The sequence below is a fragment of the Pezoporus occidentalis genome, unplaced genomic scaffold (assembly GCF_034315485.1).
Source record: "Pezoporus occidentalis ecotype Australia unplaced genomic scaffold, CSIRO_AGI_Poc_V1 ctg113, whole genome shotgun sequence".
In the NCBI taxonomy this organism is placed as follows: Eukaryota; Metazoa; Chordata; class Aves; order Psittaciformes; family Psittacidae; genus Pezoporus; species Pezoporus occidentalis.
The window spans coordinates 1,357,841-1,384,417 of NW_026912918.1; the positions used below are offsets into that span (position 1 = coordinate 1,357,841).

At 40.7% G+C, this 26,577-nt stretch overlaps 1 long non-coding RNA gene across 1 annotated transcript; it reads left to right on the top strand.

The window, feature by feature from the left end:
• Positions 1–7,578: 7,578 nt before the first annotated feature.
• LOC134171628 (uncharacterized) lies at positions 7,579–26,329 on the top strand. Its single transcript, XR_009967691.1, has 4 exons — positions 7,579–8,007; positions 9,163–9,579; positions 23,068–23,233; positions 26,210–26,329. It is a non-coding gene; the product is annotated as an uncharacterized LOC134171628 (long non-coding RNA).
• The last annotated feature ends 248 nt before the right edge of the window (positions 26,330–26,577 follow it).

Sequence of the window (26,577 nt, forward strand, 5' to 3'; positions counted from 1 at the left end):
AGCAAAACAACACTATTTTTTAAGGTTAAATGCTCAGAATGCTAAAAAGGAATAGCACATAATAAAGCCAAACAAAGACTTGTATTCAGCCCATTTTTTCATCCACTTTTCTTGCATAAAAGGAAGGTGCTGATGGTTTAAAAACGATTGCACAGCATCACATGACAATTAGAAATTTAAAAAGGTAGCTTTAATTTTAATTTGGTGTTGGGTATTTTTTTAGTTCAGATATCTGTTAGATTCAACCCTCTACCTCTATTGCACAGTTGTTTTCTTTTCTTGAAAGCCTTGCCTCCCTTCTTTGTAAAACTCAGCTGAGAATGGCTGGATGATACACTATAAAGAGCAGCTAAGGTGAAGAAGGGATTTTCCAGGCTGATGCTAACAATCTAGAACTCAGACATGTCCTGCACAGAATCCTAGAATCTTTTAGGTTGGAAAAGACCCTTAAGATTGAGTCCAACTGTTAAAAACACCATTAAACAATGGTTAAAGCTGATACACTGTACTGTACAGCTGATGAGAATACAGCATAGTCCTTCAGTATAGTATTTGCATGACTTCAAACAAGTCATTTAGCCTCACTGCACCCTGTTTCCCAGGTATAAAGTGAAGGTAATTTCACTTCTCTCTCACTGAGGGCTGTGAGGATAACCGCTGTAGGAGGTGCTCAGGTACTATGGCAACCCGACCAGGAAAGGAGCTTTGACAGAGGAAATATCCTGTAGATGTGTAGCGGAAAGGAAATGATACAAAATGTGCAGTCTTAAATGCATCAAAAACTTTGCAGCTTTGTTTCAATGACAAAATTAATAGGCCTGATTCTCATTCAGCCACAGTCACCACTTCTTGTATCTAATAAGATCTGTCCTAAAGGCCCCACATCACTCGCAGAGACACTACCCTTTCATCTATACAGGTATTGGGGTCTTTTTCACTTCCTTGAGGAAATGACTGAGGTCCATATGTATGATATGAAGATATTCCCTGCTTTAAAGTGACTTCAGGTCTGCAAGTAAAAAAAATAAACTTCAAGAAACAGATGTTTTACATTGATCTTGGTGTTATTTATAATTCAAAATGCAATGTTCTATGTACAAACCCAATGGAATTGAACCATTTAAAGCTAGTCGGCAAAGGCAGTAATAACCATTCTTTAACGATACGCAGTGAAAAAATGTGATGCAAAATATTAGTAATTCTTACCCAAGTGACCTTGTAGCAATTGTTTGTGTTTGTCTGGATTTTAGATAAATGCTGCACACTTACATATTTATAAATCGTCTTCTTTCAGAGGGAAAGGACTTGCTCACAGGGAATGACACTTCAGCAGCAACCTGACCTGTCCTGAGGTTCTGAGAGCCAGGGGGGAGCAAACCAAGTTCCATGGTGAGTGGGGATTTTAAATAACAGAGGTGCCCACTGTGGTGGGTGTACTGGCCTCATTTGGGAGGCCATCAGAAAAGATTGGCAGCAGCAGGGAAAGGCTGGAATTGGTAGTCTTTTTCTTCTCTCAGTGCCTCAATGGGAACTTGAGAGATGCTGTTATGGCCTGCTAAGCTGGTTAAGTGAGCCATCTTCCTGGGGGTAGCCAGAACTGCCTCCAAAAGCACGTTAAACTCCCTCAGTGGTGAGGAAATTGTTGAGCCCTTTGCTACCCTCTGAACTACATCTTTGTATTACCACAAGTTTGTGCTGGGAGCAGGTTTGAAAACCACCCTAAACAGGATAAAAGAGAGAAGAAAAATTCCACAGTGGTATAGCCTTCCATTAACAACAATTGAGACATTATTGGCAGGCACTGTTGTCTTTCCAAACCTTCTTTGAGATTTTAATTTCCCTTAGGAGGTGCATTAGATTTAGTCCATTTGTCTGTAGTTTTTCTGAAAGGTGCTATTGCTGCAATGGGACATGCTGATGGAGGTGAGCAGCAAAGCTGCTGTTGCAGGTGACCTAGACAACTCAGTTTGGATGACTGGTTACTTATCAGCTTCCTGAAATTGGTTTGCAATAGGTAGGTGACCTAGGTACTTTGAGCAGACCAGAAGCTGAGGTGATAGTGAACACTGCAGGTTGCTAGCAATTTAGCACAGCAGGGTGCCTGGTGCCAGCAGCGTTTGAAGCAGGGTCAGCCCTTGCACTGTACCCTCTCCATTATGCAGGACAGAGTGGTTGGCGGCAAGAAGTTTTGCACACTGCTTAACATTCACATTATCTACGTGTGTGTGTAAGGCTGAGGTATATAGCCTAGCTATTTTAGGGAAATGCATCATTATTTTGTATTAGGAATACCTGAAGGGGCTTGAAAGTTTGGATTAAACTCCTATACAGACTCTGTTGACAAGTACCCTGATTTCAGTTTCTCAACCTATTACCAAAGTGAGTTAATTAAATAAAAATGGTCTTAAATAATTTTGATGAACTCAGTGGTGTAATGTGGTTTTAACTAATTTTGTATAAATTAATATCTTTAATGTACATTGTTCTTTCTGAGAACCCTTTGATAGATGAGGTCTAAACATAGGCTTTAAAATCTTCAATTGTTTTATACTTAGCAGTAAGTGGAAATAGTTGTTTTGAGATCCCATCTTTGTGACTGGTTTAACAAGCTGATTTTGTTTTTCCAAATGTGTATAAGCTATTTTCCAAATGGAATCCTTATTTGAGAAATAGTAGGAAATTTTCACAAGCAGGTACTTGGTATTTCTCAGTTATTTTATGTGCCTGACCCTCTTTGCCAACATGGCATTGAAGGAGCTATTTTATTTTTTCAGCCCCTGAAGTACTGGATGGCAGGTATTATTAATTTTGTGTGGTTATATCACATTGTGACTCCAGGTTTATTCTTCTGCAGTGAAAAAGGAAAGATTTTGAGTTTGCAGTGCATTAGAACATCACATTTGTTACTCTTTCTTATTTTCTTCCCTCTGCCATTCAAGTTGGAAGGAACTCCTCTACCTTGGAAATGGGTCTCTTTCTCTGTGGGCCTTCAAATCTTTCAAAGCCTAAGGCTGGCTACAGTAATCCTGCTTTATCCATTTTTTTTAACCCTTAAACAGAATTAATCATGTGAATTATTACTCATGTGAATCTGCAGTACTCATTTTATTATTGTTCTCAGTCTCAACTTTGACTGCTTTTGATGATTCAATTCAAACTGTTATCATATATTCGCTTTCAGGAAAAGGCTGTGGGGACTTAAATTTTTCTTTAATCCTACCTCTAGCTCTGAACCTTTGGAACAGAGAACGTGTGTGTCTGTGGTTGTGTGTGTGTGTGTATGTCTGCATAGGTTGATCTACTTGAGTGATCTTTTCTTGAGGATTTGCCTTATCTGTTTATAGATACAGTTAAGACCATAGAGGGATTATACCTAGTGATCTTTGCCTCCAAATACTCAAGTCATCTCTAAATTGGAGATGTCTCAGCAATGGACAAGGAAATTGGAGCTATTGCTTTTACAGATACACTTCAATATATTGTATTTAACCCATACTTTATTGCCAGAACAAATTGCTTCCCAGATCAGGGACTCCTGGGGAGCAAGAATGTATTTGTGGAGGTCTCCTGATGGGGACTTTCATTTTGGTCGCTTTTTGTTCACTTGTTTTGTTAACCTAAAATAATTGGGTTTAACTGGGTAATCCCTGTGTATTGAGGAGGTTGGGGAGGAGAGAGTATGTAACTTTTGCACAGATAATAAAAAAATTCTCCAAGGCTTGGGCTGAACAAATCTCTGAGGAATCCTCCTTTTCACCCTGCATATAAACAGCACCAGTATAAACAGTCTAAGCAGTTAGTTACATGCTCTTTTTCATATCTTAGTGGCCTCAGCAGCAGACATTTGCATCATTTCCCCTTCTTCTAATCTGTACTGTAGTATGGGAGGACAGAAGAGGAAATCATTAAAGGTGAGGGAGATGCCCAGTGAAGAGGACAGGAATTGCCAGCTGTGTTACAGCAACAGGTTCAGGGATGAGAGAAGGGAGCAGGAAGACCCTTAAGCAGCTGGGAAGATTTCCACAAGCAGAGAATACCAGTTATTTATCCAGGACATTTCCTCTAAGAAAATTAGGGAAAGGTAGGAGAGTAACTTACCTACCTGTGTGAAAGGAACAAAGACTTAGCCTCCTGAGCAGCACTGAAATACAAGAGGTGGCTCTGTTCTTCCCATTAGGATGAAGAACTGCTGCTGCAAACCAAATGAGTATCTGACTGAATGAATTTGAAGCAAACAGCTAATAAAATCTGAAATAAATGAGATAACTGAATCAAATCATAGAATGCAAAATATTTGTGTAATTGTATAATTCGAAACTGTTGTAATATTAATGAATATTATAATACAATGATTAAACAGAGGTTTCATTTCCTTTGCAAATGTGCCTAAGCCTTTAATCTAGCAGGGTATTACAACCTAGGTGAATTCTGTTAAGCCTTTCTGTGAAAGCATTTTATTTAAAAAACACAACTATAAACCCCTTTTGCTCAAAGCTCTCATCATCACTCATTGTTTCCTTTAGTCTGCTTCTTCCTATTGTTTCTGGATCACCTACTGAAGATAAAATGAGACAATATGCAACTAAGACGACACATTGAACAGTGAGAAACCAAGGATATAGTTCAGCACAGCTGAAGTCCAATTGCCTAAAGCACTCTTTTATTCAAATCCTGCCTTTTCTTTTCCTGTAGTCTGATCTAGGCTCTTGTATAAAGTGCTTTTTTCTCTGAATAATCTTGCTGTTCACAGTCAGCTCTTTCAGGAGCAAGGTCCTATTTAATGGCAGTGAGCATGGCAAAAACTAGCCCCAGGAGGAACAGTAAAATCTTAACTGCATCCTCATTTGTCTTAATCTCTGTTTATTTAAATTCTGTTTATACATCCCAACAAGCCAAACATAAGCCAAGCAGTATTTTTCCCTAAGAGTTTTTGGAACATCTTCTATTCAGTGGCTAAAAAAATGATGTTCAAACACCTTTGTGTTTCCTTCAGTCCTCAGGAAAGTTGCAGAACTTCAGCCTAGGCTGAACAAAATTGATTGCTCCTATTTTCTGCTGTCTGGTAACTAATCTTGCTCCTTGGAGCCTTGCTTTAAGTTGTTCTACAGAGCTTTTGTGCTGTTGTAAATCACTGCTGTTGTCAAGATGGAAAAGTTTTGAGCTTTCATCCCTTAATGCTTGCTAGTGTAAGGCTGTTGGCTTGTCTCTGGACAAAGTTTGCGAGATCCTGGCAAGAAGAGGGGCAGATTTCTTGACTGTAGCCTTTACGTCAGCACTGTGCAGGCAGTTGCTTTACGTCCTGTGATGTGAGCAGGGCTAAGAGCTTTTCCAGCCCCTTGAATACCCTTCCTACCATTTGTGTTTGAGTCTGTTCCTGGTCAAGTCACAAAATCGGAACTCTATGGACAGTGGGGGGCTGTGATAACAGCTCAGGAACTCCTGTCCTAAGCAAGGTAGGTGGTTTTGCTGGTTCAGTTTCCCATGCTCATCTCCTTCCCCAGAGAGCTGTGATGCTGAATCCCCTCAGTGGGCAGCTCCACCTCCTGCTCTGTCCCCCCAGCCTCTCCCTTTCCCCCCTGCAATGTACAAATCATGGCCACACCAGTGTCAGTTCATGAAAGAAGCACCCATCGGGTCTGATTCAGCTCTGCAGGCACCAAGCCATACGAACCAGGCATCTACCATTCCATTGATGAGTAGACTGTAATATCTATGGCTTTGAGAATGTTTTATCTCTCAAAAAGCTATTTCACCAAAAGGAGCATCTCCCCTGATTACTGGAAAACCAGTGAAAGAGGAACAGATGTATTATGCCTAGAAATAGGTGTATGTTTTTGCTGCAAGGGGAATTAATCATTTAAACAATTTACCTTGGCTTGTGCTGGATTCATTGTCACGTGAAGTCTTTAAATCAAAACTGGATGCCTTTTCTAAAAATAAGATCAGCTTCATTCAGAAGTTATGTGTCTGGTGAAGGGCTTTACTGGGTGAAATTCTGTCATACCAGTGACCATTCTAGTCCCTTTTAACACTAAAATTGGTATGAATCAGTGCTAGGAAGGTGGGTGAACCTTTCCCACACTCTGAACTACCTAGCAATTGATTGCATGGTGTTACAGTGATCATGTGAGTTGCCTTCATACTTTTCATTCCACATACTTGCACCCATCCTGTACTGCAGCAAGACAATATGATAGGATCCATTCTTTGTAGGGTGAGGAAAGAATCTGGTGAAATCATTTTGATTTACAAAACAAATTGCAGAAGAGATATTAGTAGATCTAAGGTGTACAAGGATGTGCATCTACCCTTTCACTCCTCCCAAGCAGCAGAGCAGAAGGCAGTTGTAATTTTCTGGCATGCACATACAGCCTTTTGTGCATCCATTTGTAAATACAGATCAAGATTTAGATTTCTGGCCTCTACACCTGAACATAGCACTATGGGCATGAGGTTCCTTGGAAGGCAATGAAAGCTATTATCATGCTATTGCCTCTGTCATGGTTTAACCCCATCTGGCAACTAAGTACCAAGCAGCTGCTTGCTCATTTCTACTGTCTTGGTTTAAGGATAAGTTGTTTGATGCTTGCTACCAGCAGACAGAGATGTCAGGAATAGACTAAGATTGATCCTGGGTCGTGTAGACAAAATACAAGATGAGCTTGGTCACTCCAGAGGGCATTACTATGGAATAATAGCATTGTTTGCATCAGTTTTTAGCATCAGCCATGTGGTTTTGTGCATGTATATGTTTAAGAAAGGTCTGGTAATGCATGTAAGGACTGTCCTAGATGCTTTCTGGTTAGGTTTGACTGCACAGTGGTATTTGATTTCCCTGTCCTGTCAACCAAGATGGTTGATTCCTTAATGTTACAAGAAAATTCTATTTTCCAACAATGATTTTTCTCAAATAACCTTCCTCCCACCCCCCAGTTTTGCACTAGAAATCACAGAAAATTGTAAATAAATTGCAGGTGCAGATGGGGCTAATTGCATCTGTCTGACAGAGCAAATTCTGGCCCTCTGAGCCTTGCAAAGGCTGTGGATTCAAATTGCAGTCTACAAAAGGACAAATGGAAAGCCTTTCTGAAAGTTAGGCATTTACTGAGTATGGCAGAGGTCCCCCTAAAGCTGTGAAACCAATGAGAGGTGATGAGCACTCCTGGAAATTAGGCTATGAGAATTTATATGCCTTAACTGAGGGAACTCTCACAGAGAGGCCTCTGTGACAAGTAACCCAGCCTCAAACAGAGCAGCCACCCTCTCAATGCACAAATGTTCAATTTAGATGGTTTCCTTTCCACATATATTTTGTATCAAAAAAGTATCTGTACATTCATTTAATTTTTTGCACTTTTTCTCATAGTGTATGTCCACATTGCCCCTGCAGTTCTGTTGGTTTTCTGTGGGTTTTTTTCATGTTTTTTTCATGTGTGTTTCAGTTTTGGGTTTTGTTTGCTTTATTATTCTCTCATAAAGCACCTTTAGGTGTGGATGACAAACCGTGGCCATGAGTGCCAATAGAATGCAGCAGAGGAGGAAATGGGAGGTGGGAAAAGAACTTGTGGAGGTGGCAGCTGGAGGTCTGGTGGGAACCTGATTATGGTTTGAACTGACTCAGGGATGTAGGAATGGTCTGAAGGAGCCCAGAGAAGAGTAAGGCCACTGAGCAGCAGGTAGGGATTAGCAGAAATGGAATGGCAAAGAACAATTTGTATGCAATTCTTGTCTCTTTGTGGCCAAAATGATTCTCCAGAGGCACCCCCGTGTGGACACAGGGGTAAACTTGAGGATAAGCTGAAAAAGGTGAACAAAAGGGGGTGGGTGGACTCTGTGACAACAGGAGTGTCTTCAGTGTGTGAAGGGTGTGGTCAGCCTGAAGCCTGGCAGGAGAAGCTAGGCATGGAGAGGCAGAGGTAAACAGAGCATTGAAGGTGTTGAAAAGAGGTACCTGTGCATGAGGACCTTGTGGGATGAAGAGGAAGAGTGATGCGGATAAATCAACAGGTGACTGCCAATGGAGCCAAACTGAGATATTACTAAGATGTTTTTCTCTGCATTGGACATACCTAACCTATTTTCTTCATGTTCTGTGGTTCCTCAGAAACAGAGTGTGTTTCTGTGCATGTCCTCTCTTTTGCCATGCTTTGTATTATCATTGCTGAAATACTCCTTGCCATCCTGTTTAGCTGATCCTATATTGTCAGTACCTTTGTGTGATCTCCACAGCTGGGAATACTCAGCATAAATCACTGCTATGTAAGTGCTATTTTTTGTGTGTGACACTTCTGGCAGCTGAACAGCGCTCAGTTCTGCACAGGGCGAGAGGGCTGTGGTGTGGATGGAGCAGAAATGCAGAAAGGGAGAAAGAGTGTGAAGGTTCACAGCCTGACTTGCCTTCGTAGGTACTGTGCTGAGGTCTCCTGTAGTCTTTAATGTATCCCCATGCCTGGTGCCAGCTTGCAGCCAAATTACCCATCTTGAGAGTTAGCATCTGACACAGAATTTACGTTTTCTCAGCATCTGGAAAGCATGTTCTATAAGGAAAAATGCAATTTCACTATAAACATGGCCCAGCCATCATTTTGAATGGGAATAGAGCACCTTCAAAATGAATTGCATTATGCTGCTCCATTGAAGTGTTAAACTGTTTGATGAGCATTTCAAAGCTGAAGCCCTGCCACTGATTGCTAACAGCACACATACATCATGCACCCTAGCCTGTCAGCATTGCTGGAGGGCTGCAGGGAGTGCCTGCTGCTCTCTCCTGGAGTAGCTCTTCCACCTGAAATGTCTGGATTTACTGCTTATTGCCTATAGTGCTTAGACTTCAGAATAACTCTGCATTGGAGTGCTCAGTTTTTAATGGCCTCTGACATTCAGACACACATCCTAATGTATTTCTCCCCAAAGTATGAGTTCTCACATCTTTCTGAGACTGGAGCTGGTATTCCCAGGTATTTCCCACACCTGGGAATGTCTAAGTTTCCATTTTACTTTGGAAAATACTGGCTCTCAGCCATTAGTCATGCTAAAATGATTAATTAGTATTCCTTTCATCCTAAAAATTTGTGAGAAGATACAGCTAGTTTAGGAGCACCATGACTCTGCTACCTGGTATGAGGGAAGGATTGCTTTCTGCTTGTGTTTTGTCAAAACCAGAATAGCCTACAAGAGCTGACAGGTTTGGGCAGGAGAAGAGCTCAGTGATAAGAAGGAACAACGACAGCCAACCACCTCTTGGCAATCAAGCAAAGAAGCAGTGACATCCATTCTCCTTTCCTGGGGGAGAAGTAAGACTGAATGTCAGCAACTACTTGTATGAACGCAGTGCTTTGTGAGAAGGAAGCAGGACTTCAAAGTGGTGAGACACCAAAGGTGGCTGCTGCTGTGACAGGGAAGCCAGTGCTTGAAAATCCTGCTGCCGCAGGAGAGAAAAATCCTGTTTGCTTCAGAATTGCTCCGCTGCACTGGTCTAGCTCTTCTCCCTTGGAAGCATTTTGATTTTATTGACAGCACAGTGGGACCTAGTGTTACAATCACTCAGTCTACCTCCACAGCCAGCATTTTTGTAATAGTGTAAGTAACCATTTGTGTAACCACCAAAATCTGGCTGTAAGAATCAGGGCCTCATCTGAGATTATTTCATTTTACTAAGCATAAGATGTGCCTTTCTAGACAGCAGTACTAATTCCTGCAGAAATCCTGTCCCTCGAAGATGTATTGCCTATGCTCAGACTGTGGGCTGCTTTTTACAGCTGGGTTTGCTCTAAGCATTTATTTTCTCTCATTGCTCAGGTCCTGGCGTGAAGGCTGTCTTTGTCATCCATGCTGTCATTTGGCATGAAGACTTTTTCATCTCAATTCCCTAGTCAGATATTTACCACTGTAACTCTGGCCACAGGAAGGCAGAATTAATGTTCCTGCTCGATGTTGCATCAGGGTATCACATAGAAAGCTGGGAGTGAAAGACTGAAGAGAGGCTCCAGAGACTTTCTAGCTCAAGGCACTGCTCCAAGGAAGGATCAAGTCAGCCCATGCAGCTCCCAAGACATACCACAGTTTAACTGTTCTCAGCAACTGCAATGAAGGGTTTTCTGCACACCCAAAGGCAGCATATCTTGATCCTTTACTACCTTAAGAAAATCTTTTTCCTTAGTATCCAGAAAGGGTCTTTGCTGCTAATAAAGCATTTTCCCTGCTCCTCCCCCTTATCCTCATTCCCACTTCCTCAACCACTAGGGTGGAGAATAACCTGGAACTCATCATCCTTTAGAATAACATTTAACATACAGACAGAGTATCAACCTACCCCACTGGCTTTCTGTTGGGTAGATGAACAAAGTGAAGCCATTCAGTGCTCATTTTTCCAGAACTTTTCTCATTTTGGGCTTTCCCCAAAAGTTCAAACTTCAGAGAAGCCTCAAAAGATGAATGAAACATCACTTTTCCTGGTTACTGGGCCCCATCTATTTAAGACTTCTTTTTTTCTTTTCATTTTAGTATTGTTGGAACTAAAAATATAAAAGGGGAAGTCTGGAAACGTGAAACTCTTGCAAATCAAAGTCTGCCTGAATTCATGTGTATTGTTTGACAGGTGAGATTCGAGCAGCTCATCAATCCATGCTCCAGCTCTGTTTCAGACACTGCAAGGAAGTTACTTAAAGCAAGAGGTTTTTTTCTCAACTTGCTTCTTTAGTGCAGCCTCCATCTGCAGGCAATACCATCTGCAGGAGCAATGTCTTCTTCAGGCTTGCTGTTCATTCTCAACTCTCTCCTAGGCATTAATTACTAAAGAAAATTTTTTGTTCTTTTCACATGAATACATCCTCATTATGGTATGAAAATTTAAAAGCAAAGAAACACATCCTAGATCTAGCAAAGGCATGATTTTAACTTGTTGGATACCATATTTTCTATTCTATGAGATGGTATTTTTTGAACATCCTCATCTGCAATCTAATCCTAAAAGATTTGCCAGTGTGCTGCACTTTCTGCTCACTGAGTGCACTCTGGGAGCTCCATCCCTTCTCACTGATAGCAATAGATTGTCTTATCAGTACTTTTCCCACTACATCTGCTGACTGGCTGGGTGCACCACAGAGTACTTAGAAAATTCTTTGCTGTAGAGCGAAACAATTATAAAGCATTTTTAGAACAGTGCACTGAATGTTTTTCACAGCTGGCAGTTCTGATTTATGACAAGTAATAATTGCCATGGCTAAAAAAAAAAAGGAAAAAAAAGGTTATTTTTAAAGGGAATTTGGTACCCTTGGATTTGAAAGTTGGATCCAAGCAACTGAACAGTGAGGGTGCTGAGAGGGATAGACCGGGTCTACAACAAGGCATTGCTCCTAGCTGGTGGTGCCAAACCTGTAAGAGGTATAGCTATACACTGACCAGGTGAAGACTGAAATAAGTGGCATTTTGGTTTTTGTCTGTGTATCTTGGTTTGTTTGTTTACGAGCTTTTTGGGGTGTTTGCGGAAGCTGTGTCTATCCTGTGGGACTGCAAAGCTCTTCTAAGCTCTCTGGCCTCAATGTTGTCCTGGATGTACCTAGAAAGCACGCAAGGGTGAAACCTGAGCCTATACGATGAAAAAGACCACACCTCTGGCCAGATTCCTGACTGCTCCAAACCTTGCTGTAGGAGGTCTGTATTCCTGTGTAGGAGAATGCTACTTCTGAAGCCTCCTCAGCTGGTAAAGGCAGCATAAGTGGGACAGAGACGTGAAGTGCCCTGTGCCTTGCCAGAATGGGATTCCTCTTACTCAGCCATTGTGCAAGAAAGTTATAGGGCTGTACCCCGAAGACCAGCTCTCATCTGGTGGGAAGAACTGCAGTAGAAACTGTGAGCAGAGCTGTCACCTGCTCTAGGACTGCAAATTATGTACAATGGCATTCACTCCTCACAAGTGATGATGCAGCATACACCCAATTAGTAAGCAACTTGGGCCATCTATCTAGAACATTTCTGTCTAGAACGTTATCTAGAGCATGTGCTATACAGTAGTGTATAGATCCCCAGGCTAGAAAGGGTATAGTTATAGAAACTCTTTCTGAAATCGGAAGAACTGGGCAGTAACATGATGCATTACCTTCCAAGTATGTGTTTTCTGAGCCACTCTGCAAATACATGTTGGAGTTCAAAAGGCTTGAGCTCCTATGGCTTCATACAGATTATTCCTCAGTGCCACTTGTTTCACTTAAAATTTTCCTTAAGAAATTCTAAGACAAAATATTATGGCTTTTGAATTTGAACTCCTCAGAGCAACTGTTTCTCAGTTGGATAGGTTCTGTGAGTACTGTTCAAAATCTAACACATTTTTAGTGTCCTGGCAAATACTTTTATTGAAATATTTCCCAATGAATCACCTAACAAAGCTTACAGCCAGCAACAAGCAAAAAGGGAGATTGCTTTGCAGGATGCAGATAAACTCTCTCCATTTTTTTCCTGAGCTCACATCACTTTTCCTGTTTTAGTGGGAAGACAAAATTTATCAAGACATGTTGTAAATAGCATTTCCATAACTAGTAAAGGTCTTTTATTGATGCTTGAGACTATTTATTTTCATGCAGAGAATGTTATATAGCCCATTTAAAATGGACAATACACTTTTTATGTTTCTTTGCTGTATGGCAAGCCCAGGTTCCACATAACCTTGGCTGGGAAGAAAGATCTTCCAACTCCTTATAAAGGAAGACAGAAAAGAACTGCCAGGACAGTCCTGCAAATGTAGGATTGCTCAGGGAGTGCCCCTGCTTTGTGGCTGGAAAGCTTGTGTATCTAGGCGTCACCAGTCTGACTTTCTTTCCAGTCTCCACTGTGTCTCTTTCAGAGCATGGGCTTTAACTCAAATCAGCAGGAGGGGACGAAGAAAAGGAAAAGATCAGTGTTTACTGTGACTTGGCTATGGCATCTAGATTGATAGCGTCTAAGAAGTGGCTGGCATGATGTGAGCACCCAGCGAGGCTTTTGGCTGGTCTTTTTATTTAGACTGTGAATTATTATCTGCACAGATCCTGCATCCTATCATGTTGTATGACATTCTGCGCAGTATTTCAAGGCAAATAAATAAATAGCAAGACTAATAATTCTCTTGCACTTTTCTCTGAGCTGCAGGATTTTGGGAACCCTTAGTTCACATTTCTTCTAGGTCTTCATTTTTGAATATGCCTATAATGAGGAGAATTAAAACAAGCAGTTGGCTCTAGAAAAGAAGGACAGTTAAAGCTTTCCGTTAGGTCTTGCACAGGCAAAGCCCAAAGCACCCTGATCTCTCATCAGTATTAGCAAACCCATAATAGCAAATAGTTTCCTGGAATTTAAGACGATTTGGGCTCTTCAGAAAGAAGTCAGCAGGAGTTTCCACATGCTGTAACTGACATGTTTTATGTGCTTTCTTGGGCTTAGGACTTTCGTCATTGTTTTCTGATGGTACCTTGGAGATTTTCTGCATCTCTGTGTACAATTAACGGCTTCTGGAAAAGCTATTTTATGGATAGTCTATAGGGGCTATTCTTGGAAAAGAAATGAGTAGCATATTTGAGGAAAATGTATTGTTTATCCTTCTCCCTACATGACTATGTGGGGTCACACAGGGACACCTGACTTTGGGTTCCAGTGCTATCAAGACAAGTTTTCATCAGACATCTTGTGCTTAAGTGAAAGCAGAGCTGTGCCTGCTCATACCAACTGAGGATTCAGCCTTTTTAGTGAGCATAAGGATTGACTTCAAATCCCATGCTGCCACAGCGGCAGAGCTGGATCAAACATGGTGAGGAATAATGCTCTATTGCTTTTTTTTTGTCTTAGGCTGCACATGTCTGAGCATTGCAGTTTCAAGCAAAATAAAACCCCTTGACTCCCTTCCTAGAGATGGATTTTCAGAGACAAGAGGATCCCAAAGCAAGCAGAACACTCTGGTGGAGGAAAGGGAAGATAAATGTAAGGGCTCAAAGGGGCTGAAACATGAACATTTCTTTCTCAAGAGGGAAATTTCTGTTAAAAAGAGGGCATATTATAGTGAAAACTCCTCCATTGCACCAGCATGTGATTCATTATGCCCAGGTGTGCATAGAAACTCCCTAAATGTAGCCAGGCAATGGCTTCTACCATTAGGATGCAAAAGCTTGAGCCTGAAAAGAAGAAGGCTGAGACTGATTTTGGAAGAGCTTCTTTAAGCTGGAAAGGAAAAACTAACACTGAAGGGGTTCTGTGTGTACAAGCACTGGGGTCCATGTGTTTTTGCCGAAAAAGTAGATGGGAGGAAACCCACCGTGGGGAGGTGGAGTAGGGAGAGAACTGCCAGGCAGCAGAGAGGCAGCTTATGCCAAAACAGCGGTGGCTTGAATTAGGCTTTACTGCTGACTGAATCCTGACCTGTGAGTACTGTGCTACTGCAAAAGGAAGATAGCAACCAGCTGCCTTAGGAATCACCTTGCCACAGGAGAGACTTTGAAAAGTTTTAGTTATACTTCAGGAACTAGGTATTATGTGCAGATATTATATGATGACTTTATCAACTGCACTGGTGTTTTCCAGTGTTGCTTAACAAATACGTTTTTGCTACACTGGTTGCTATTTGGGAGTGGAGAAAGTGCCTCACTGAGCATTGTAAAGACTTCAACTTCACAGTTTCTGGAAGGAGACCTGAGCCAGTGATTTGCTTGTAACCTTTATAAACACGACCTTTTGGCAGTCAGTCAGGTCTTGGCAGAAGACTTGCAGTTGCTTATCGCAAAAGTCTTTCATGTAAGTATGTCGAACTTACCTACACTTTTATTTTGGCCTTGATTTTGAATTCTTTCTAAGTAAAATTCTTTTAGCCTCTGGCTAGCCAAGGCTCTTGGGTAATTATTTAATTACCAGTTATGTATGGTATCTCATGTAGAGTACATACAGTTGGTTTATGTCTGATCTGAATAGTTATCATTTTTTTTTTTTCTTGCTGTTTCCTTGCTAGGGCTTGTTTCTGCCACTGTATGCTTTTGTCTACGTTTCAGAGCCAATACTAATAATTCATCAAGAATCACAAAAACATAAGTGTGCAAGTGATGATGCAGGCCAATGCTTGGCTCTCTTGTTTGGCAAAAAGGAGCATTTCCTTGGAGAAACAGTGCTAAGGTTTAACACCCCTTTTTGCCTCATTGTTTCTCCTGCTGCAAGTGGAAGAATGTGTCCATTTCTATGCTAGATCTGGTCCTCATTCAGGGCAGTCATGCCTGGTTTTGGGGGAGAATTTGAAATGAGTGGAGGAAGCTTGTAAGTGTCATCTACCTTGTACCTGTCTGCATAATCCACCTCTAGCTGTTCAAAGGCAGAAAGCAGACTGTTGACAAATGTCACCACTCTTTCAGAATGCATTGTAAGATAAAACCTAAGCCATATTTACTCTTGTGTTCTGCTACCCTGGATGTAGCTCAGTGCCTAGAATATGTATCTAGAACAATTCTTCTGTTTACATGAGCTATAGTGTGCTTACTCCAAGTGCTGGTTTCCTGGGAAAAAGGTTGGCAGTGACCATCTATTATCTCTTCTGCAAAAAAGTAAACGCTTAACCACATGTGAAATTAAGTGATTCTTTTTTAGCAATTTGAGTTTAGTTTTGGTGATAGTGTTGGGTTGTAATTTAATAGGTCATTATTTACTTTGCTTATAATCACAAAGTAATAAATAACTATTGGCAAGATGGATAATAGCTAGGTCTGAAAGGCATGAAAAAGATAAAGCAACAGGCAAAACCACACACTTTATATTCATAGGAAATGGATTCTAGCCAAGAAGTGTGATGTAAACTGATATGAGAGCAGATTTTTATGAGATGTCTCTGATCTGTCGATGGTTAAACATCTACAAGAGCTAGTTGTCTGTAGTTTATAAAACATGTTTTGGACATGTTACATAGAAGTATTCCTTTCTAAAGAGTTAATTCTGTATCTAATGGACCCTGACTCATGACCTCATGGACCTAGACTTCCCTCTGAAAGACCGCACTAGCCTTTTGGGCCCAATTAATCAAGTCATTAGTGCTTCACTGTTCACTTGCTGCCCTATTCAACATCTGCTGCAGCTGCTGCAAGTTGCACTGAATTTTGGGCCACAAGTTCCTCATCTCTTCCTTACTTGTGATATCTTATGCAGTTCCGGTCAAACAAGTAGTGGCCTCTTGCATCCTTTTGTATTTTCTCAGCCATTCTTGTTTCCTTCTGTGCAATGTAATAGTCATTGCAACATACCATATTGCATAATTGCATAATTTCTGCCATAAATTCAACTTGTTGGTTTTGATTATCCCTAGACACAATGTGCAGAGCTCCAGGCTTACTTTGTAGTGTGCAAGAAAGCAGATATGAAATTGAGATCCAAATGTGGCAACAAACTTCCTCAGGGTTGGACAGGGAGGATGGCATGGCTGTGGTGCTCATCACCAGCTCTTGAGCTCAGCATTTATTTCTTCTGTGACTCTATTCTTCATTTGGCTGGGGCCAGAAAAAGAAGATGAAGGCAATGTATAGATGCCTTTGACATGGTCCAGTTTTGAAAATGTGGGAATACAGTTGTGCAGCTCTGAGCCTGACATCAAGGTCATGCAGAGGAAGCCAGTGGCTGCTGTTGAAAGTTTTTTGATTAATGAAGAGGATTGACTTGAAGTATCTGTCCTTTTCCTTCTCAGGAAAGTTCAAAGAGAAAATGTCTTTGCATATTTTTTAGGAGGTGAGGCGATGGGGGGGAGGAGTGAGATGACTGCAAAAGTGCCAATGGATGTTTATTCGCTCCTAAACAGAGACAAACAAAGAGATCTCTTCCCTATTTCTCACCAGCCTCTCCCATTTCCAATACATGAGCTTTATATCTGATAAATTTAAGAACAAAATGTGCTCAGGGAAAAGAGATAAAAACTGTGAAGCAGTTTCCTTTCCTATCAACAAAACTGACAGAAAAATGACAAAATGCTTGTGGGAACGATTAAAGAGAGTGAGTGTTCTCATTCATGTCATGTTGTATATTGCTAATTTATATGAATTTGCTTTCATACCAATCTGGCAAATTTCAAGAAAGAATCTGCCAGGAATCAATGAGAAAAACAGCCCTGTATAATTTTTTTTAAATTAATAATAATAGTATTTGATGTGTTTTATTTGGGTTTTAATGACATCTGTAATGAGTGATGGATACCAGGAATGGAAACAACCAGTAAAAAGAGACAGGATGGCTCACAGCAGGACTCTGGGGCCTTGGGACCTCTTGCAGGCTCTGCTGTTGTCCTGTTGGGTGACCTTGGTCAATCAGTGTACCCTCCTCTGTGCCTCCATCTGGGCAGTGGAAATACTGATACTTGCCAGCTTTGCAAGCTAGTTAGACTGTGAGGTAGGATTGGCCACGAACCAGGAATTCTGCTGTGTAAGGAACAGCAAGGTCCAGTGTTTCATTTTATCTACAGGAAAATGGAGAGGTGAGACCTCTGAAACTCTCCAACAAGGGAGCAAGGTTCTGTGCAGTGCAAGAGTGGGGATCTGAATCTTTGCCTTCTGCCCCTCATACATGTGCTCTTGATTGTTGGTTTTCTAGGGGTTCCTTCTGTCTTTTTCTCTCTTTTCTCTTTCCTTCTTCCTATCTCTAAAGAAATTATAAGCCTCTAATTTCCTGGTTACTCTGTCCTGTGTGATACAGCAGTTAATAAATGCAAAACATAAATTGGGTATAAACATTCTTTCACTTGCTAGGGCAACACTCTCTTTGCTCATCTTTTGGCCACTCCAGTTTTCGATGTGTCACTAACTGATGCTTTCATTTTCCACTATTACTCTTTCCTCCATTGCCACTGATCTGCAAATATGAGACACTCACCTTTGACTTTTTCCTTTCAGTTTTACCCCATTATTTGGCAGCATTTCTCTAGATCACCCTAAATATCCTCTAATTTCTTCAATTCTGTTGCTTTCCCCATAGCAAGTAGGGAGTTATTTAAAGTTCCATGAACTCTGCTGGTTCCAGTGACGTGATGTTGAAATTAAAAATTCTCCTCAGTAGCCTGGGGAGTGTGTGTGTGCGTGTGTGTGTGAGATTCTGGCTTGTTCACCTGGCTTTGCAGAGGCATTCAGGTGCCCAAATCCTCTTGATTTCCATGTCTCTGGAGAGTTGGCCTTTATTTAATACTTCAATAGCCTGTAGATGTGCTGATTTAATTATCATTCAGCACAGTTATATAGATTTCGTTTTTTCAGTCTTTCCTTGTAAAGTATCACTTAGAGCTCTTTAATCACTCTGTTACTGATTTTATCTCCTTTGCATGCCAACCTGAATTTTTTGGCAAGGTTATTGCTTTCTAGGTTTTTAGCCTGAGTGTCAGGAACATGGCATGGCCAAGAATAGACCAGGAAATATGGTTCTTGCTAATCTTTTCTACAGAGAGAAAATGAAATTCAATGAGAAGAAACACGTGCTCTCTAGCAGAACTTGGTGTGATGAGAAAAGGAGAAGAAAGTAAAATGTCTGTGAGGGGTAACAACGGGGAAGCTAACAAGAACGTGATATGGGAACTCAAGAGGAACACCACACAGGTGGTATATCATCCCAGCAAATATGCTATTTTCCTGTCTGAATCCATTGATTTGATCTGAGAAATGTGTTGTGTCTAATCTGTGCCATCCTCTTTCTCAGAGAACCTTTGACAATGCACCTCATCTCATGAATCAAATTGCATTTTCATACCAGAGGCTGGTGCTTCAGGCTGCTGAGGCATTTACAATTTGCAGGAAGGCTAAAGCACTGCATGGTAGAGGACAATTCCTTGCACGATCAATATGTATTTCCAAAGGGAAGATTTGCCTTCATGGCCAGCCAGACTCAGTCTCACAGTATAAATGATGTGCTGTTGGGGGTCCTTGTCCAGGGGGGCCCACTGACCCATATTTTTCTCTCTTGACACCCATGCGTCATCTCTTAGATAACCTAAGAAGGGCTGGCGAGGGCCCAGACAGCCTGGGAGGGCTGTGAGCACTGGCACAGTGAAGCAGGGTGACCACTTTCCTCAACAGAAAGTTTCCCCTTTCCAAGGGACTTAAACCTGAAAGAACTGCTTGGTCAGATGATGGAACTGCTCCATCTCCCTAAACCACTTATGGTGTGAAATTTTATTTATTTCTTTCCATTCTGTGGACTCCTTTTACAGCAGGGTATGTCTGTTATGATTATCTCATACTCTGGTGTTGGAAGGAATGTCAGCTCAGCTTTTTCATTAGAAGCAGAGGAGATATTAACCTAGCCTGTGTATGGGAAAGGGGTGGAGAGGTAATCTTGGTCTTGGAGAGCAAATGACTTAATTTACTGGAGCTGCTTTGAAGTCTGTCTGTTTGGGCTGACTCTTCTCTGACTTGGCTTAACACAGGAGTTATCAGCCAGAGGAATTACTGTTTAGTGTAAGGGAAAGGAGATTAAGGGGCAGGGTCTGTGAATTGTACCCATCTGGTTTTGGAAGAAAAGTGATGTAAAGAGAACACAAACAATTGGTGCATATGCTGTGTTTTTTATCTTCAGAAGCCTGTGGTAGGTGTGCCAGTGTGCTGTTGTTCAGCAATTAGCAATAAAGGCAGACAGCAATTAACCACATGTCTTCTGTGACTGGTAATGCAGGTTATTTGTATTTAACCTTCATGATTCATGAACCACTTTCTTTCAAGGAACTAGAGAAAGAGGGAAATCTTATAGCCCAATGTCACCATGTGAAAAATGGTCAGGTTTTAGTTGTCAGTAATGAAAAAAATTATATCTATAAATAAACATAAATGTATAAACTTTTCCCATTGTTAGCAAATGAGATATAATTTCTCATATATTCATGCATGCATACATATCTATGTACATATATGTATTTGTTGGATGACAATAGATTTCTACTTCTGGGAATTTCAGGCTTTGTTTATTTTTAGGATCTCAGGTCAGGTATGTACTGAAGCCAGTGGAAGAATTCCCATCACTATCAATGGCTGTTGCATTTGGACTGCTAGTAAAACCACCGCTGTAAGAGCCATAGGCTTTGAAAGTTGTTGTTTTTTTGTCCCATGTGTTTTTTAAGGTATTAGACTTACTTGAGGAAATTAGCCTGTATAGGATTCAGTATTCAAAGGAATGCTATGGGACACCCAGATTGATGCAACTAAGCCTGTTCTGATGCCACATCCTTTTCAAGGATGTTTGAATTGGCAGACAGTCCTCAGGAAGAATTGTCATTGGAATAGGTACAGAGCTCAGTTCTTTTCTGTATTTTATATCTTATATTTTTATTATTTTTTTTTACTATATTTTATTTATTTTGTTTTACTTAATTTTAATTTTATTTTATTTTAACTATCCCAGCTGTGGGTTATTCTCTGTTAAAGAAGAAACAACTACTGCACAAAGTTGACATACACTGTAAGGTAACTTTTTCTTTTCCCCTGAGTTCTCTCACAGAACTTGTTTTTGGCAGAATGAGGTTTAGCAATCAGTTTGTCTCTTTATAGGTAAACAGGTACATTTTGGATAGTTTTGACCATTGCATAAATTTGGGCTTAACTGTAATGAACCTGCTCCAAAATGTGTATGGGAATATTGATTTTTGTGAATTAATAAGATATTGTTTTCAGTTTTTTTTATGGATTAATACTTAGCTACAAACTGTTCAGCATTTGGATAGAGAATATCCTAGTAGTAAACTGCAATTTTGTTTTTAAAACAGATGGCGCAATTGGATTGGTGGACAGATTGTTTTAAAGGGTAGCAAGGGATAAGCAGAAAGTGCCTTTATTGGTTTTTCTGTCAATACAAGTCATAAGTATTTCCAGTTAAAATCCAAGGAGAGCGAGTCTTCTTTTTGAAAATAGAGTTTTGGGGGCTGTTATTTTTGTCTGTGCCTAAAAATGTAGTTTTAGGGAAAACAAAGTAAGTATTCTGGAAGGAAAACAATTAACTTTTTAAAATAAAAAGAAGTCATTAAAATTGTGTTCCCATTTATGACAATGTACCACTTGGCTTTGAATCAAAAGCTTATTTAACACTTAAAGCAAACACGAAATCTGCTTTCCTCCTACTATCCTTATTTCCATTGGGAACTCTAAAATTTTCCAATAGGAACTTTTGCAAAGGTGAATTTTCTCAGGAGAATTTTCTTTCAAAATATGTACCTAGTAACCGAGTCATGGAGCATTTCAGATGTTCCACAGTGAGGTGAAAAGAGGTCATGATACTGTAGAAGGAGTTCAAGGACAAGAGAAGTGATTTGTGCTGAAGACTGTCAGACTTGTTGGACCATTTGGACCATTAGCAGTGGGCTAAGCATGTTGCAAAGGTTGACTGGCACAAACAAGAATGCGCTCTGCAATTTGTGACTACCCTGGGAAGTTCACTCTGCTGCGTTTGTGTGTGTTACCTTTGAGCTACCAGAGTCTGGACCAGACAAAGAGCAATGACGTTGGTTGGTGCCTGTGGGAAGAGTATTTCGAGTTGTACTGGTCCAAAAGGGTTTGCACTACAGCATATTGGAGGAAACAGCAAACTCTATGTGTTTTGCCATCCTTTATTTGACTTTAATTATTCAGCTATGCTAATGCCAATTCTGTTTTCAAATGTAATGCTAGGTAACTGCACTGGTTTCAGAGGAGTTAATCCTTAGTTGTTCAGCAGAGAGCAACATTGAGGCCATAATTTCTGCTACTAAGCAGTCACAAACACAACAGATAAATAACCGTTGGCATAGCTTCAAGAAATGTGTTTGATCAGTTATGGTTCTTGTGCCATGAAAAGACCTGTTACAGAGCATTCCTGTAGGGAACACGTTGCACTTGAAATGTAAATCAAATTCAATATTGTTAGACTTGTTAGTATAGTCTTTGGTGCTGCTTAATAAACAGACAGCACATGGAGCCTTGATGTATTGCTGTTTGGGCATTAATAAAGTACTTGGTCTGCATTTTAACTGGAAGGCAATAGGGAGAGATATGCAGGAGTGAACTAACACTTGGTCTGTATGTACTTCAGAGAAGATGTGAAAAACTTGAGTGTCCTTCGATTGGAAACAATCGTTTCTGGATCTCGAGAATAAGAGTGTGAAGGTGAATATGTCTCTTCCTGAACCTCAAAACACACTGTGCATCGTTATCAAAGCATATTGTTTTGCAGGTCTGGAGGAAGCATAGCTAAGCGCAGCTCATCAGACAGAGCGTGCAGCTGAGCTCTGCGGAGGGATTTGCTTTACAGTCACAGGATTGCCTGTGAGAAGCTTCTTGATCAGAACAGAAATATCTAATCAGGTCTGTCTCCTGTAACTGTCATGTAGAGTAAACAAGTCTTCAGACTGGATTTGTGTGATCAATGGGCAGGAAAGACCACTTTGTCCACCTTAGTGAAGCTGACTTACAAAACGAGGGTTTGATGACAGCACGGTGTTCTGGCAGGACCAACTCTTTCCTGTCTGGCAACTTGAGCTGTTCTGGAACCATACACTGATCATTTTTAAATTTTAGCCACAATTTATACCTTCTTGTAAGTCAATAAAAAACCAGCTGCTGAGTTCAGAAAGAATAAGATTCTTCTTACAGCAAAATCAAAGGAGAAATTTGCACTGATTGTACCCTAGTAGATACACAGAAAAATTTGGGTACCTAAAGGTATGTTTTGGAATTTATTCAAGTGCATCAGCGAATTAGAAACCTCTACATAGTTTTTCAAAGGCCAAGGCTGCAGAGGGGAGTGTGGTGCAGGGACATGACCCAAACAGAAATGGATTCAGGGCGTGAGCAAAGCCTCTGCAGCCAGGTCTGGCATCACGAGGCCACTGTTAAATAGATCATCCAGACCTGACAGTTCATAGCTTCAAGCATTTGCAAAGCATGAGCAACACAGCAGGTCTTGCTGAGTCTAGTGGCACTGTAAATCTAGTAAATAAATAACTGCAGAGAAGATGGGAGCCATATATGAATTTCATCTTACAGAGTTTTGGCATAGTGACTTGGCAGAGTCTGCTGAAGGATTTGAATTATCTTGATGGGTAATGAAACTATTTTCTAGTTTTCTCTCTCTGTTTATTAGAACTGGACTTTTTGTAAAAGAGGGACTGTAGGCAGCTGGCCACAGTCTGGATGTCTCCCCATGAGTCTGGGAGAGAGGTTGATGAGATGAAGAGTGCAGCTTTTGAAACCTCCCTGAACATGAAGAGCTGTAGGATCCATTTGGAGAAGAGAATAACTGCATCCTGGTATGAAAAGGAAATGGGTCACGGACACTAAATGACAAGTGTAATGGAGTTGGCCTCTTCTAATGACCTGATGTTTGCTTGCTTTGTGAAATCCTCTTTAAAGCAATACTCCAGTTTAAAAACAAAACAAAACCAAACCAACAATAGAACCCAGACTGGGATCTACAGCTACAATTCCTTACTTCAGAAAATGGAGCTTTTCTGAACAATACCATCTTCAGTCGTGCTTAATCAAACTAATTAAAAACCACAACCACACTTTATTAATGTAATTTATCTCTTGCCTGAGGTGAACTATATTTGTGCTCCAGTTACTCAAACATTACTGTTCTATGTTTGAAGGAATAATGTTATTCAGTGATGTTTATGTTCTGCAATATCAGGCAGTAATTGAACAAGTGCCTGGGAAGTTGGATATTTTCTATTTCAGAAGAACTTCTTTGGGGAACGCATTGTTTCACAGGTATATTGGTGAACAGGCTGGACTTGGGCATATCCTTCTCTGAATTGCAGCTGAAGGCCTACATAAGCCAAACATTCATCTGTAAGCATTATACACGAAAAGCCTGTTTAACTGAATGCACATGTTCACATCATTTAATGAATTAGGGCTGGGAAGCCAAATTTATTCCAGCTGAAGATCTGGCAGGGAAAGGCTAATATGTGCTGAAGGAGGAAGGAAGGAAGTTAGTTCTAGAGCTTAAAAACATTAAAGAAAGTGTCAGTATTAAAAAATGTACTTAGTTTAAGAGATATTAATGGCTTCCATGAAGCATGCCTCTAGTGTAGCATAGTTGCTAACGGGCACAGCATCCACCAACTGGAAGAAGGAGTTTAACATTCTTTGTGGGGTAGAACAGCTTGACACAATGGAAAATATTGTCCAAAACTGACTGAGGACTTTTCCTGGTAATCATGTGCAAAATTATTGCTATCTGCTTGATTAAAGCAGATAGGAGAGACAAAGGACAGAAGCACAAAGCTGTCATGGGCCTGGCCTGCTAGAGGGCTGAGACAGAATACCCGGATGTGCAAGGGTAGAGATACAGTGAATTGGCAGGGGAGGTAGCAGCCTTCTGCTTTCCCTACTTACCTGGTTTCATTTACAGTGCTGAGGTGAGCTGGATGAAGGCCACTTTGGCTGTCTACCCATAGTACTTAAAGAATCACAGATTGGTTTGGGTTGGAAGGGACCTTAAGGATCATATGGTTCCAAAACCCTGCCTGGATTTGAGGCTAGCCCTGAGTGCCTGAGAGGAAACCCCAATGGAACTTGGTCTTGAAAGTACACTCAGAAAGGACATTGCTTATGGCCTTTTTCTACATCTTAAGCAGATAAGATGGGCCCTTTCCTACAAGGGACCAGATTTTGCCTTAAGGGCAGCTGAGATCTGTAGCTGTCTCAGACCTGAACTGGATTCAAGCTGCTTAGGTATGGCATGTGCAGAGTTCTGGGAAAGCCTGGGCTCAGGTAACATAGGAATAGAGAAGATGGTGGGGAGCACAGCTGGGTGGGAAGATAACATCCCGCCTTGTGCTGTAGCACACTTTTCAGTCTCAGACCTGCAGGAAAATTTGCTGTCAACAGTTCAGAGTGGAACAATGTCAGCTGTCTTCCAGCCCACTGGGCATTAGTGCAATGACTATGCCATTTTACTCAGGTTGATTTAAAGAATTTCACAGCTAAATTTAAAGATTTAAAGCACCATTAAGTAGGATGATATGTGGGGAACAACACTATGCTGTTTTACATTTTTTTAAGCCTAGTGTTTGTAGTTCCTGCTTTCCTAAGTGGGTTCTCAAAAAATATCTGCTAAGTAGAATCTGTCTTGCAAATAGATCCAAATGAATTTTATTAAGAATTTTGCATAAATCTTTTCTACCCTGCTCCCAAGTTGACTTTGGCAGCTTAAAAATGCTTCTATGAAAAAGGAAAAAGGAGTCTTTATCCTTTATGAATAAGTGAAATGCAAATTTCCTTGGGTAATGGTTAAATCTATTTTGGACTTTCCTAGAAGAGGACAATGACTCACATCCATTGACAAAGTACACCTTACCTCCTTATTATTAACAAGTGCAGTCAGGTGGATCAGATTGCATCTGCCATTGAGACTAGAGATGCTTGTTTGGAGGACAGAGCAGGACTGAGCTCCCAGCATGTTGTGTTTATGGTTTCAAAACCAAAGTACAGATTGGAGATTTGTCCCAGGTCAGAGTCTCCTTGACAGCCTGTGCACTGTTGCATATCATTTTATTCTCCTGTATAAAGAAGTTGGATGGCAAAAAATAAATTCTGGTGCTCTAGAGTAAAAGGCAAGTCCTGATGTCTTTCACATTCTAGGAATGTGCCTCTCTGCCAGCTCAAAACATAGGATAAAAACAACAAAAAATCCCCAAAGCCACAATGAAGATGACAGGATGATGTGTGAGGTGCAAAGTGGCAGAGACTGAGGTAAAAAAAGAATAGAAATTATTTGGAAATAGAAAAACATGACTGGAGAGGTAACGGAATAGCATGTGAACCTGATGATAAAACAAGAAAAACCCATGCTACAGAGCTGATCATTAGTGCAACTGTGATTTTACTGCTATGTTGGATAGTTTCTTTCAATAGTGGAGAAATGGAAAGAATATGCCAAAGATTTGTTAACAAATAAGTCAGCTGGAGCAAGCATGTAGTATTCCATGAATGTGATGAGATCCAAAAAAAGCATAAGGACTGTAGAAAATGGTAAAATGCATGGCACAGTAAACTGTCATTCTGTTGTAAAAGCCATTATAGCAGTCCCAAAGCTTTAGTGATTTATGCAATCAAGAAACAGCAATTAATTGAAGCTGGAAGAGACTTTTCCAGATACAAATCTGGCTTCATGTTTCTAAACCTTTTTATTACAATTAATATTTTATTTGCAGCTATTTATCTGAAGGCTGTCTGCATATTAGGTCTACCAAGTCCTATCTTGTTGTTTCATACAGATCAGCCTTTCCCTGGTATTGCTGCCAAAGGCCCTTCAAAAGCTGTGGTCATCCAAAAGCCTCCTTTGGCAAGCAGCCTGGAAATGGGTCCTGCCTCATGGAAGGTAGTGGCATGTCCCCACAGTACCACGTCAGTGTGACAAGTAACTTTTGGTGTCATTGCCTTGAAAGAAAACTTGACAACATAGATTTTCATTAAAAAGAAAACCTACTCTAAGTGTATGATTTCTGTCTCAAAATTGGTGACCTTTACCTGGAGCAGGGTAAGATACTGTAGTCCTAAAGTCTCTTTGTTGCTCCCTGCCCCAGTAAAAATGAGAAAGAAAGCAGGATTGCAGCTGGAAGGGAATTGGTTTTGGAAGCTCTGG